The 15,429-nt window shown below is 37.0% G+C and overlaps 1 long non-coding RNA gene and 1 pseudogene across 1 annotated transcript; one reads left to right on the top strand and one right to left on the bottom strand.

Moving 5' to 3' along the window:
* Nucleotides 1–887: 887 nt before the first annotated feature.
* LOC103908714 (uncharacterized) lies at nt 888–14,616 on the top strand (annotated as a pseudogene).
* On the bottom strand, nt 9,583–13,351 carry LOC141381335 (uncharacterized). The gene is made up of 2 exons (XR_012401332.1): nt 10,781–13,351; nt 9,583–10,679 (listed from the first exon to the last, which is right to left on the bottom strand). It is a non-coding gene; the product is annotated as an uncharacterized lncRNA (long non-coding RNA).
* Nucleotides 14,617–15,429: the final 813 nt, after the last annotated feature.

Here is a 15,429-nt window from a genome sequence, read left to right as displayed (position 1 = left end):
GCCTGACAGAGTGAGTGTTGTTGCCCCGTTTCCATGGCAACACCTGCGACTCCGCGCGCGCATCTGTTAACCACGCAGCATTACACAAATAAACATAAGAACAGCATTACATAAACAATAAATAATTAAATTTTATGGCACACTACCATATTAACATGTTTGTAGCTTTGTTTTCTGGTTATGCTGAGAAGAATCACTGGACATACAGTATGTCATTTTCAAATAACGTTTGCAAATCTTCATACAAGACAGAAGTCCGAAATTGGCCAATATTTTAAAAGGATAATAAGAAAAGGAGTACACGATTTGCAGACTTGATTGAGCCCCCCTTATGTCCAAGAACAATGTCTTGTGGTGGGTGATTATTGGATATTTAATCAGCAATATTGCAATATAAATATTAAAACTTTTTTTTTTCCTGTGTAGTCTAATATTTTGAGAATGAGAAATAACAAACTCCTGAAAAAAAAAACTAACTGAAACGGGTCACAAATACCATTAAAACATTATAAAACCATTAGCTTTTAAAACATAAAAAATAAAGCCAGACTTGTATGTTGGGGATATTTCATCAAAGTTTGTGTAAAACCAGTGCAGTTTCCCACTTTAAACACTGAAACTATGACAAAGTTAATATTATACTCAAGTAGGCTGAGATTATCTTTGAAAACCAAAACACAAGAATCAATATTTTTCTTCAAAAATACTCAATTTTTATCTTTGTGTAACAGAGTTAATGATAAGTAACAATTATTTTTACATTTGCTACTTTATTAATTTTGTTTAACATTTTGTTCAAATTTTATTTACCACTTATTTTTATTTGTGTCCTGTGATAATATGATGCACATCGTCCTTTTTGTACCTCCCGAGTTTCCGTACCTCTTCCCCTCGCATTACTGCTGTGCATAGCTGAAGGTAAGTGGTGTGGAGTAATGCTGCTGGAAACATTTCCTTTTCCTTTGGTAAAATTAACTGTTTATGTTTTTAATGTTTTAATTTTAATGTTTATAAAAGCTTTATTGCGTGATTTTGGTATTGTTTCGCCGCTAATATAATTTTTGTGGGAATTTTCAGGTCTCAGAGTTTAGTATAGGTGCTAAATGCAGATTGGAAAATCGCCATTTTATACTAATGACACTTGTATTTGTCAGTGCAGATTTGTGTGTATAGGGTTCAGATGTGCAGCACAGGCTAAAGACAATTTCTGTATGTTTATAGTCTTCTGAGGTACGTTTTATTTGCTCCATCAATCTGTTTACATTTTAACTACACGCACCTTTTTAGTTGTCCACAAGGTGGCGCTGGATTGTGGTAGTTTATACAGATGTTTATATGTAGTATTTTCAGGTTAGCTTCAAGTTAATAAAGAAGTGCCAAGTGTTAAAATTGTGTTATAGCTAGCTGGAAAATAAAAATGATTTCCTGTTAATCAATGCATACTTTTTTGAAAATGTCACAATACATTACAGATTATGTTTGCAATTGTGGATAAAATTTCAAATTTATCAAATGTCCTTAAATATTGTGTTTGAGAGAAAACTAATCTGACCTAGTACTAATATCAAATTAAATCTTGTGTTTAGATTGAAGGTTGTGCTTTGTAACTCTGACTCATTCATTCCTATTTGCTTTTAGATTTACCATAATCATTAATTAAACATTTCTTTTTAGCTATATTTTGATAATCATTTTGCCAATGTTGGGTTAATATTTGCAATATTTGAAAAGGCATAAATTAAATTTAGACTTTTTTTATCTTGTCAGATCTGCTTTTCCTTTAGGTATAAAAACTAGAATCTTCGCATCATTTTACAAGTGAAGACGAGCATCAGACCTTCAGCAAGAAGTGAGATCTGCAAAGACAGAGTATATTAAAGGACCGTGAGAACATGAGTGATCCAGAACCCTGCAGAATTAAAGATGAAGATACTGAAGAGCAAGCAGGTTGGTGTTTATTCCTGATTCTTCAATAATAAGCCTTTAAAAGAAAAGCTTTGGGTGGGCCCCGACTGCACCAAAGCGGGGACAGTCCTCAATCTTTTAGGACTCAAAGGGTTTTTGAACTGCACTTAGGCCCTGTTTATACTAATACGTTTTTATTTTAAATGCATACGTTTTGCTATGGTTACGTTTTCCATCCACACTACCCAATTAACCAATCCATTCACGTTCTGTTCTAGCGCAGTGGGCCAGTAATAAGAGCTTGAAGGCAGGGCAAGCATTGCAGGCTTTAACTGCAGCAAGTTGACATGTCAACTGTTTTAATCCATTCCTGAGTGCTGCATTTGCTGTTTTTAGGTGCAAAGATGCATAATGCGTGAATGCCTCCTAATTCTGTGAACATTTTGCTGTAAAAACTGGTCGAACAACATCAATTTTATTTACACAAATGCTCCCAATTATATTTTGAGGTCGCTTGGATATAATTTCGGGCGCCTATGCGACCACAACGGTCGTAATTTTGAGCCCTGTTATCTGAGAACAAGTAATAGATTCAAAAGACCAAAGAGTCGTCAGATAGAGACAAGATTAATTAAATATCATGTTTAACAACTACAGTGAGATGAATTCCAGCAGAAGATCCTTGGTGAACTGTCTGATCTGCTCTGCTCTTATCTGGGGACGTGCCCACAGAGAACCCGCTTACTGCCTGGAGCTCAGACTCGCGCATATGCTACAGCGCTTGCCAGAGTGTCTGTGTGCGTTTTTAGAGGTGTAGTGTGGATCTGTTCAGAAAACGCTAGCTGAAATACCAGTGTGGATGCGAATTGTTTTAATTCTAGAAGGCTGATTTATACTTCTGCGTCAAACGCTGGCGTATGCTACGGCGCTGACGCATAGCCCTTCGCCGTGGCCGTCGCTGACGTGCACCTCTCAAAAACTGTAACTACACGTTGCAACGACGCGTAGCGCAAGCTCTGTGATTGGTTGGCTTGGTAGCGCTGACGAGTCTGGGCGGTGCCGAGAGCCGCGCGAGATGGACGCGAAGGAGCTCCCGTGAAGGAGCTCCTGATGGAAAGTTTTGTGTTTACCTCATAGTTAAAGTTGTTGCACGTCCGCCGGTTCCTGCCTCAAAATGAGCGAGTTTGAGCCACTTGTACATCCAGGAAGTGTTTAGGAAAAGCAAAACAGCAGAGAAGAAACTCGACACAGAAAAACATTAACACCTCACTGCCCACTAGCATTTCAGAAGTGTTAATTCAGACAGAGACACTAGCGCAGAAGTATAAATGCACAGCTACGCGCGATGCATGCGCCGTGGGTTACGCCGGTCACTTGACGCAGAAGTATAAACCAGGCTTAAGTCTGACATGTCACTTAAGACCTTTTTAGCAGTAGACCCAACAACATAGCTCTTAGGGTGCTTTCTCACCTAGACTTTTGTTTGGGAACCTGTCTCATTTGCCCAGTTAGCGCGGTTCGTTTGGCATATGTGAATCCACCAATCGTGCTCGGATCCGCGCCAAAACAATCGCTCCCAGATTGCTTGAATTAGGTGGTCTCGGCTCGATTAATACAAACTCTGGAGCAGATCGATTGTAGTGAGAAATCCCTCCTCGGTCTTCAGACACGTCGCACGCACCCTGTCAAAACACCAAACCACCACCCTCCCTGACAGCTGAGTGGGACTCTGCAAAACAAAACATGACACTCTGACCAATGTGAGGAGAGTTTACTCACACGTGACTTGTTTTAGCTCTTTTGGTTCGTTTAGAAACTTTGCCGTTTGAAAGCAAACCGCACCAAGAGCAAAGAGCAACAATGTAACAAATTTAATCCCTGTTTCGGAACAACTGAATCGATTCACAGGTGTGAAAGCACCCTTAGGATCACTCAGGCACTCAAACCCCTCCACCAAAACAAGTTGGCGGTTCATGGAAGAGCTGAACTTTTTATTTTTTATTTCAGACCTATTTGAAGAAGATGAGGAGAGTAAAGGAGAAGAACGTCATGTCAAAGCTGGAGGGAAAAAAAATGTGAAGACTTCTGGTGCTTTGAAAAAGAGAGACAATAATCATTTGACCTACACTCAGCGTGGAAAGAGTTTGGTCAACAAAGATAGTCTTACGCTTCACAAGAGGATCCACACTGGAGAAAAACCATTCACATGTATGCAGTGTGGGAAGAGTTTCAAACACTCATCACACCTTAATATACACATGAGGGTCCACACTGGAGAGAGACCATTCACATGTACTCAGTGCGGGACGAGTTTCAGCCAATTATCAAACCTTAATCAACACATGATAATCCACACTGGAGAGAAACCACACACATGTACTCAGTGTGGGAAGAGTTTCAGCCGATCATCAGGTGTTCATAAACACATGAGGATCCACACTGGAGAGAAACCATTCACATGTACTCAGTGTGCGACAATTTTCAGCCGATCATCATGCCTTAGTAAACACATGAGGATCCACACTGGAGAAAAACCATTCACTTGTACTCAGTGTGGGAAGAGTTTCAAACACTCATCACACCTTAAAATACACATGAGGGTCCACACCGGAGAGAAACCATTCACGTGTACTGAGTGTGGGACGAGTTTCTCCCAACCATCATCCCTTAATGAACACATGAGAATCCACACTGGAGAGAAACCGTTCACATGTGCTCAGTGTGGGAAGAGTTTCATTCAATCATCAACCCTTAATCGACACGTGAGGATCCACACTGGAGAGAAACCATTCACATGCACTCAGTGTGGAAAGAGTTTCTCCCAATCTTCATCCCTTAATGAACACATGAGGATCCACATTGGAGAGAAATCATTCAGATGTTCTCAGTGTGGGACGTGTTTCAGGCAATCATCAGCCCTTAATCAACACATGAAGATCCACACTGGAGAGAAACCGTTCACATGTACTCAGTGTGGGAAGAATTTCAGACACTCATCACACCTTAATAGACACATGAGGATCCACACCGGAGATAAACCGTTCACTTGCACTCAATGTGGGAAGAGTTTCTTACAATCACTGTTACTTAATGAACACATGAGGATCCACACTGGAGAGAGACCATTCATATGTTCTCAGTGTGGGAAGAGTTTCAGTCAGTCATCATCTGTTAAGCAACACATGTTGATCCACATTGAAGAGAAACCACACAAATGTGATCACTGCAGCAAGACATTTTGGAAGGCTGCAAAGTTGAAGATACATGTTAGAGTTCATACAAAGGAGAAGCCTTATTCATGTCCTGTGTGTGAAAAGAGTTTTGCATGCCAGTCGAATTTAACAAGGCATCAGAAGATCCACACTGGCGTGTGAGAGTATCTGTGCTTTCAGTGTGAGAAGACTTTAATTACAGCTGAAGTTTTGAAACGGCACCAGATCATTCACACTGGAGAGAAACCTTATAAGTTATAAAAAGTACACTGCGACAAGATTTATTGAATCAGGACACCTAAAATCACATGAGAGGATTCACAATGGAGCAAAACCCTACCAATGTTCACACTGTGGTGAGATTTAGTGTATCTGGACCAAAGAGCAAAACAATCAGTAATTCAAAGGGAAAAAACTAGAATATAATTTTATATATAAGACACACATCTGATGCTTGTATTTGTATCTTCATGCATTGGGTTAGGCGTTGCAGTCTCCATGTTTAGTCTGTTACTTCCACTGTATTTGTTCAGCTGAGGGAAAGGAACATGTCAACTTGAAAATACTTAATTTTCTCCATCTCACTCGCTTTTGAGCCTACTATATAGCCTACAGATGCAGGATTTTAGTTCTTAAAGCAGATTTATGTTCATTAGAAAATATGTGTTGACTAGCAACAGGTTGACCAATCTTCTTTTTGTATGAAGCTGTGGTCACACTAGAGTTTGAGCATGCGAAATTCTGTTGTATGGTGCTGCGAAAAGGGGCAGAATTAAACAAGATGATTAGCCAATTTAAAAGCGAACGATTGGTCCATATTTTAAATTTCTGTCCAGAGAGGTCGTGTTTTGGTCCTCGGTTGGTGTCATGCAGTCGAGTGATGCGATTTCACAGGTCGAAGCAGGGTCGTGACAAACCAGACTGCTCTTCGACTGAAAATTAGAAAACATCAGGTGAAACTAGCAGCCTTACAACAAGATTTGGTCAGACCTGGAGACCAGTGACGGACAATAAATATCCGTGAAATTTGCAGATATTGGCCTGAATTAAAAAAAAAAAAAAACTTTTCTTCTCTATCGGCTTCTCTGTGACTCTCCTGCCAGACGGCCTCGGCTGGAGACAAACAACTTCCCCCGGATAGCAAGACAAGAAGACGCTCTGAATTCCTGCTCCCTTTTCCAAGGACACCTGTTAGACTCTACAGGCTTACGCATGCACAACCACAGCTACAGATAGACCATCACCACCTAGCCCTGCATCCCCACACCTCTGTGTGCTTTCACCCACCGGTGTGCGTAGGCGGGTCTGTGACCAGCGCTCTTTAGCGTCAGAACCAGATGGATGCCGGCCTCATCAGAACATATCTACATCCCCTGTTCCCATTCCCTGTTGCGATGTTATGACTATGTGTTTATGTGCATGGTTACTGGGGCTTTTTCCCTGACTCACACTGCCCTTATTCAAGGACAATGTGAGAAGGGTGCTTCTCTCTTTCCAAATGTGTCTTGTTTCCTCTTTCTAAAAAGCTACCTCTCGTTGACCTGTCAACTGTCAATTCGTTTTTTTTTTCGTTATTTAAAATCAATCTTTTTAATGGTATCAAATGTTCTTTTTTTGATTTATTGCTGAAGCTTTTATCACGGCATACACAGTATTATCATGATATTGACCTAAGCTGCAAAAAAGGTTACTTTAACTGGTATAATACCAAGAAACTCTTTAGTGTATCACCTTATTATACATGTTCAGAGTAAACAAAATGTTTCAAATGAATTACACTGCAAAAGAATTATAAGTACAAAAGACAATACCTGACAATTAAGTCTTATTGGAAATAGTATTAATAATTATTAATATTAGTAATTAATATTACTTAGAATACCAACTGAATTATATATTTTTTAAATCATTTAGATTCTAATTTTTTTATCCGTTAATAGAAGCTAAAATTAATAAAAGTTACTAAATTTAACTATTAAGATAACCTAAAACTCAAAGCATTTGAGACTGTTAAGAAACAACTGCAAATGTTTCAGAGTAAAAGTTTGATTATTAATATTCACATAATTTTAAAGTGCCCACTTCAGTATCAACAGTGTGCCTGTTAATTATAACAATAAAATGAATTTCATATCTATATAATATCACAACATTTTGTAGTTTAGAATGACATCCTCCTCTTATCTAAATGTTAGCTCCTTGATATCACTGATTAACAGTGGCTGCGCATGCTTTTAGGCTAAATAAATTGACTACTTTCAATAAAACATTGACTACTTACAAGCACAGCCTTTACAAAGCTATTAAAACCTCTCTTCTACATATAAAGATGTGAATATAAAGCCAAAACCTTTAAAAACAAGAGCTATATGTAGTTGGCCTAACGCTACGTACCTTGTCTGAAAACAGTTGAGAAGATGCTAACGGACTTTTCCAAAAGGCACTCAAATGAAGTAAATATGCAACAGAAACGTGTTAATTACGATAAATAACTAAGAAAGATCAAATCACAAAAGCATTTTATGTTATATTTCTTTGATTTTAGGCCCTGAACTTCCTGAAAGCCGAGAAAACAGTAAGGAGAGCCCCGTTTTCATGGCAACACCTGCATTTGAATGGGACTCAGCGCGCGCATCTGTTAAACACTTCAAAATCACGCAGCATTTATTAAAATAAACATCAGAACAGCATTACATAAACAATACATCAGCTGTTCAAGTTCAATCTTTATTTCGCTTGTTTGTTTTATCACCTATTAGTGTAGGTGAACACAAATTGACCTACTTTTATTAGAAACGTCTGAAAAGTACTGATCAGTGCATGAAGCAGCAGGGAAAAAATAATGTTGGGTTAACAGCAGTGACACCATTTTTGACAATTTAAATGTATTTAAATGGCAGAGTACAACATTAATATGTTTGTAGACATTGTTTACTGGTTATACTGTGAAAAAATAAACATATGTCTACATATTTTCAGAGAGAAATGACTTTTGCCATTCTTTATACAAGACAGAAATTCGATCTTGGTTTATATTTGGACTAAATGTAATGGGCTAAACGCAAAAAACAAACAAACTAGTGATTGTATTAGCAATAAGTAATTGAATTAGCAATATTGTTACATAAATAATAAAAACTGTTTTTCCCTGTGTAGCCTAATTTAAAAAAAATAAAATAAAACTAAATCTCCTGAAAAAATCCCTGTAGAAACTGGTATTTTAAAGGGTCACAAATATCACTAAAACTTTTAAAACATAAAAATTAAAGCCAGAATAATTGTATGTTGGGGACATTTCGTCAAGGTTTGTTTAAAACCAGTGCAGTTTCCCACTATAAACACTGAAACCATGACAAAGTAAGTATTACACTCAAGTAGGCTGCATCAAACCTAAACACACAAAAAAAAACATTTTTTTTTCTTTAAAATACTACATTTTTATCTTTGTGCAAGAAAGTTAATGCACTCTGTAACTATTTTTATTTATTAATTTTGTTTAATATTCGTGAATTTTATTTTTAATTGTCCTGTCCTGTGACAATAAGATGCACATCGCCCTTTTTGTACCTCCCGAGTTTCCGTACCTCTTCCCTCACATTGTTACATGCAATGCATTGCTGAGGGTAAGCTTGGAGAAATGCTGCTGGAGACATTTAATTTTCTTCTGGAAAAACTAACTGTTTATGTTATAATTTTAAATGTACGTAATGTTTATGAAAGCTTTTCGTGATTTTATTATTGTTTCGCCGCTAATATAATTTTTGTGGGAGTTTTCAGGTCTCAGAGTTTGGTATTGATGCTAAATGCAGGCTAGCAAATCGCCATTTTCTGTGTAACTTGTATTTGTCAGTGCAGATTTGTGTATAGGGTTCAGATGTGCAGTACATGTCGTGTACTATTCATGTGCGTTATAGTCTTCTGAGGTACGTTTTATTTGGTCCATAAATCGGTTTACATTTTAACTACACGCACCTCTTTAGTTGTCCTCAAGGTGGCGCTGGTTCATGATACAAATTTTTGCTTGTAGTATTTTCAGGTTAGCTTTAAGTCATTAGTGTTAAAATTGTGTTGTAGCTAGCTGGAAATGCTAATTCCTGTTTATACGTTTTCTAAAATGTCACAATACATTACACATTATGTATGTGATTGTGGATAAATTATCAAATTTCCTTACATACTGATGTGTAAATTCCCTCATTGAGCTCATTTTATTGGTATTAACCAAGGGTGTAGATTTGCTTTTGATATTGTTGGGGAACTTATTTGATGATATGACATATTTCTACAGCTATTTTACATCTATTTCAGTGTAAACTTGATTTATATCATGTTTCTGTTTTGCTGTTTTTGTGTAGCCACACAATGACATGTTTTACCGGGTGGGTGTGATTTTGATTTTGCTAAATATGATGCGATCCTGGATTAAAACCGATGTTGAAACTGGAACATCATTTTTGTTTAAAAAAAAAAAAAAAAAGTAATTTATACCTAATCTCTACCCATAAACCAAACCCTAACTGTAAATTATGCCCCAAATCAGAGGGGGACAATGGTTGGCTAACAATCATGTAGAAGTGCATAACCCTAACTGTAAGCCTCAACTAAATATTAACTGTGAACTTATCCCTTAATTCTGATTGGCTGATTGGAATGTACTTCATTTTACATAGATGCTGATCCAGAAACATGTCCTACTTGGTCAAATCACACTGACCATGTTTACTGTTAGTATTTACAGCAGTGGAAATAAGGATTTGAATAGCACAATAGCTAAACTATTGTGATGCTACATGATTAAATGAATTGACAATCTTGTAAGTAATCTAATATATTTGCATACATGTTTGCTTTGGATTGTTGCAAAGCGTAGAATCTTATTGCCATCATTATAATGATGCATTAAAATATCAGACTAGCCCATTTTTAATATCTTCATATTGTGCCAATGTAAGTGTAACAATGCATCATCATTATGTAGTATTTATTTATGTCTTTTCACACGCTTGACTGAGAATAATTTGTCTCTTTCTCTCCTGTTCATCTTTCATGTGTTTAGATTGATGGCTTTTGCTTACTGCCTCATACATTCCTATTTGCTTTTAGATTTACCCTAGTTATTAATTAAACATTTATTTGCATCATATAGCTATATTTTGATAACCATTGTCCTAATGTTATCCGTTAATATTTTAGTTATAATATTTTTTTATTATGAGATGATGCTCACTTTACACAAGATAGTTTTATAAACAACATAAATTGCATTTCGATTATTTTTAATCTTCCCTGATCTGCTCCTCCTTCAGGTATAAATGCTGGAATATTCCCATCACTCCACAAGTAAAAACGAGGGAACATCAGGAAGAAGTGAGATCTGCAAAGACAGAGTTTATTGAAGAACCGTGAGAACATGAGTAATCCAGAACCCTGCAGAATTAAAGATAAAGATCCTGAACGTCAAACAGGTTGGTGTTTATTCCTGATTCTTCAATAATATGCCTTTTAAATGAAAAGATTTTAACAGTTCATCTGATTGATTGTACAAAGGCAGTGGTTCTCAAACTGTGGTACGTACTGTAGGCTTCCTTCTACAGGTACGAGGAGGAATCACTGAATACTAAAAGAAGCAGCAGATATGCGCTAGAGTTGCTACAAACTGCTACAATTATCCTGTGCTGCATTATTGGTTAAATAATTATTAAAAATGTGTGTTCGTAGTTATGTAAAATAATGCGTGATTTCAGTTAATTTATTTGTTTGGTAAAGCAGCATGGCTTAATATTTAGATTGTTAACTCAGATTTAGGCTAATTCAGTGGTTCTCAAACTGTGGGCTTCCTTCTAGTGGTACGTAGGGGAATCCAAATGTCATATGTACATGCAACATATATTTCAAAATTTATCAAAAAATGGTTCAAATATGAATATGATGGCATATAGCCTATATTTTTTAGGTCCATTTCCAGGTTTTGATGAATAGAATACTGTAGGTTAACACTTTACATTTAAGTACAGAAGTTTCTTTTTTTTTTTTTTTTTTTTTTTTTTTTACTTTTTAAGAACAGTAGCCTACTATTTTTAATGAACTTTTAAAAGCACATTTTAATTTAAACGTTGATATTTTATTTCATCGCTTGTACTTAGTAATTTTAGTGTAAACCTCAGACACTGTTGGTTGGTTCCTGTCAGTTGTGGACCTTTTTTACCAACCAAGTTTATGGACACCATTATACCAACACTGATCACTCTGCCTGTTTATGCAAGAGTCCTGCGGAAAAAGTGATTGACAATTGGTAATTTGTGTGTAACTTATCTTTATTTATTCATGATTTGGTTATGGGTAGAACAAAGACGATGCAGGTGAGGTAGTTAAAACGGTAAGCTACAAATAATTAATTAGTTATGAATGAATTAATTAATTATAATTAATTCACCTCCACCTATGACGACGATGCCATCGTCCATCGCAATGTTTCACATTAAGACATCATCGCCCAACCCTAGTCCAAGCAACATTTCAAGGTTTTGAATAGGCTACTATATGTTAATTCTTTACATTTACGTACAGCAGGTTTTTTTACTTTTTAAAATTAATTTTTAATTAACTTTTAAAAGCACAATTTAATTTAAAAGTTGACGTTTTATTGTATTTATTTATGTTTTTACCTTTAAGTTTTTACCAGTATAATGTTCAAACTCTTTATAATGTTAAAAGTGGCTGACAATAATAAATATTAGGAATTATAATAATGGAAATTAATCTGCCTTGTTTTTGAACTGTGCAGAGCTGTAGCTGCTTGATAACCTTACCACGCTACTGTATTTCAATATTGGTCATTATGGTGGTACTTGGAAAACAAAGTTTGAGAAGCACCGTACTAGGGCATATATTTATTTACTTCCATGTTTTGATCAAATAGTTAGTAAAAGGAGGTTTGTTAAACATTTAAAACGATAAGAAAAAACTAAATATGGTCTGATTTAGATTACATTAATGTGCATCAAAGTTACAGTTTGTGTAGCCAGTGTTTACAGAGTCATTTCACTTCAAATTTTCATCCGATTTTTTTATGACTTGCTAAAAACTTAACTTTTTTTTTTTTTTAATTCAGACCTATTTGAAGAAGATGAGAAGAGTGAAGAGGAGGAATGTGCTGTTGAAGCTGGGAAAAAATGTAATTTACAGACCTCTGGTGTTTTAAAAAGGAGAGACAGCAATCGACTGACCTGCACTTATTGTGAAAAGAGTTTGGGAAGCAAACATATTCTTAAGATTCACATGAGGATCCACACCGGAGAGAAACCGTTCACATGTAGCGAGTGTGGGAAGAGTTTCAGACAATTGCCACACCTTAATAGACACATGATGATCCACACCGGCGAGAGACCATTCACATGCACTCAGTGTGGAACTAGTTTCAGCCTAACATCAACCCTTAATAAACACATGAGGATCCACACTGGAGAGAAACCATTCACATGTACTGAGTGTGGGAAGAGTTTCAGCCTATCGTCATCCCTTAACGAACACATGTTGATCCACAATGGTGAGAAAACACACAAGTGTGATCAATGCAGCAAAACATTTCTGAGGGTTAAAGACCTCAAGGTCCACGTTAGAGGTCATAGTAATGAGAAACCCTATTCATGTTCTGTGTGTAAAAAGGGTTTTACAGTGCATACACGTTTGATAACCCATCAGAAGATCCACACTGGTGTGAGAGAGTATCTGTGCTTCGAGTGTGAGAAGACTTTTATTTCAGCTGCACAACTGAAATCACATGAGAGGATTCACACTGGAGAGAAACCTTATAAGTGTTCACACTGCGACAAGGAATTCAGTCGATCAGATCAGCTGAAATCACATGAAAGAATTCACACTGGAGAGAAACCTTATTCGTGTTCACACTGCGACAAGGAATTCAGTCGATCAGAACATCTGAAAGAACATGAGAGGATTCACACTGGAGAGAAGCCGTACGCCTGTTCACACTGCGACAAGAGTTTCAGACAACCAAAACATCTGAAAGCACATGAAATGATTCACACTGGAGAGAAACCTCATTCGTGTTCACACTGCGACAAGAGATTCAGTCGATCAGAACAACTGAAATCACATGAGAGGATTCACACTGGAGAGAAACCGTACACCTGTTCACACTGCGACAAGAGATTCAGACAACCAAATCAGCTGAAATCACATGAGAGTATACACACTGGAGAGAAACCGTACACCTGTTCACACTGCGACAAGAGATTTAGACGACCAGAAAAACTGAAAGAACATGAGAGGATTCACACTGGAGAGAAACCTTACGCGTGTTCACACTGCGACAAGAGATTCAGGCGAGCAGATCAGCTGAAATCGCATAAGAGGATTCACACTTGAGGGAAACCAAATGCATGCGATCAGTGTCTACAGAGTTTCAAATACTCAGTGCAGCTTAAAAACCACATGAAAATCCACACTACACCGCTGAAACCGCACATCACGTGACCACACACACACTCTGGCACTCGCTGCAAAGCTCCAGGCAGTCAGCGGGTGCTCTGTGCGCAGGTCAGACAGTTCACCAAGGATCTTTCGCTGGATTTCATCTAACTAGATGTTAAACATGACATTTAATGGCTCGTTTACACTGAGTGGCACAGTATGGTAGGCTATAGGTGACCTGTATCAGGCTTGCCTTTCCACTGGCAATAGGGTACTAATGTTATCCTTTTGGTGGATGTGGTGCAGACAGTACACATTTAGTCCTTATTTGGGTTTAAAAGCACACTACAGCTCACAGTCAGTGCAAAGCTCTCATGTGTGTCTGTAATCTTCAGTATCGCATGTAGCCTCTGTTTGAAAGTAATTCCGTCATTCAGACTTCATAATAGTCTTAAAGGCTATGATAATAGTGTCAGTTCCTTCATCTTCCAGGTTGCTGAATAAAACATTTGCTCCTTAGTTTTTTCCGGCTTCTCTTTTTTTTTGTTAATAAAAGCATACCGAACCGTACCACTCAGTGTAAGCGAGCCATAATTCATCTAGTCTTTATCTGACGACTCTTTAGTCCATTTGAATCTATCACTTGTTCTCAGGTAACGTATTTTGGCTGAGCACAAAGAAAGGTTAATACATTAATTTATGTAACCGTGTACACTGATTCTGCTCTTTTGACTGATTGCTTGCCTTTATTGTATGTACTTATTGTATGTCATACTTTTGGATTGGCCATCACCAATTATTAAAACTGATATTCAGCAAAAAAAACAGGATATGCTTTGTATTTTTTGAAGAAAATGAAAGGAGGCAGTGATGTTATAGGCTCCGTTTTGATGTAAACAGTGAAGATGACGGTCATCTAAATATGCTGCTGTACGATGCCTCAACAATATTGGTGTTTGTTAAGTTGCTAATATCTATATGAAAATAGGTATTTCCTTATCTCTTGTTTCAATGTTATTGTTAAGATGATTCATAGAAAGGCTAGAAATAAACATATACAAACGAGTATTTATGTGTATAAAGCGTCTGTTTTGTGAGAAGTGCTTCTCATATGATTTGTGAATGACCTGTACAGCTTTGCTGTAGACATTTATTCGAGCGAAAATGACGTCGACTGAAACTCTCGTACACCACCAAAAGTGTACCCTTGATAGTGGAAACAGAAGCCTGATAAAGGAGACATGTACCGAACCGTACAGTACTGTACCAGTCTGTGGAAACGAGCCACAACTGAAAACTATGAGAGTGTATACGAGAGTGAAATTGTCATACACATCTGTAGTTTTATTCATGTGATGTTCTGTTGGTGTCAGTTGCTGAATGTTTAGCTCTAGAATGTGAAATGAGTGAAGTGTGACCCCTTCTTGGATTGTGGAGTCTCAATTTTCTTCTTTGTGGTTAACTGAGAACTTGGACTGACGAATCACCTGTTAACAGGATCCCTTGAGCGTTCCTGTCGAAACAGCAAAGAAATTGTAGAAATTGAACTTTATTCTTCGTTTCAGTAGGAGTGGAACTTTGTGTTTTGAGGTTTTATGAGCTGATTACATGTTTAGAAATGGAAACAGCTTTTTAAAAGTTAGCTAACACAAACTCAAATGAATTATTAGTAACTAAATTTTAAGATTAGTATCAACAACATTGTATATTACCTTACCAGCGGCTTTGCCATAATAGTTCTGTAAATGGGGGAAAAAAAACAGTGTTACTATTGAATATAAGCAAATTTTAGGTCATTATACACTGTAGTGTGAGATACTAAGATTTTGTTTTCACTGTTTTTATTTAAGTGGTTATTACAATAATATAATTTTTTCTT

This window comes from Danio rerio, chromosome 3 (genome assembly GCF_049306965.1).
Source record: "Danio rerio strain Tuebingen ecotype United States chromosome 3, GRCz12tu, whole genome shotgun sequence".
Classification (NCBI taxonomy): domain Eukaryota; kingdom Metazoa; phylum Chordata; class Actinopteri; order Cypriniformes; family Danionidae; genus Danio; species Danio rerio.
The sequence above is the reverse complement of the archived record's forward strand: the minus strand, read 5'-3'. Positions and strand labels throughout refer to the sequence as shown.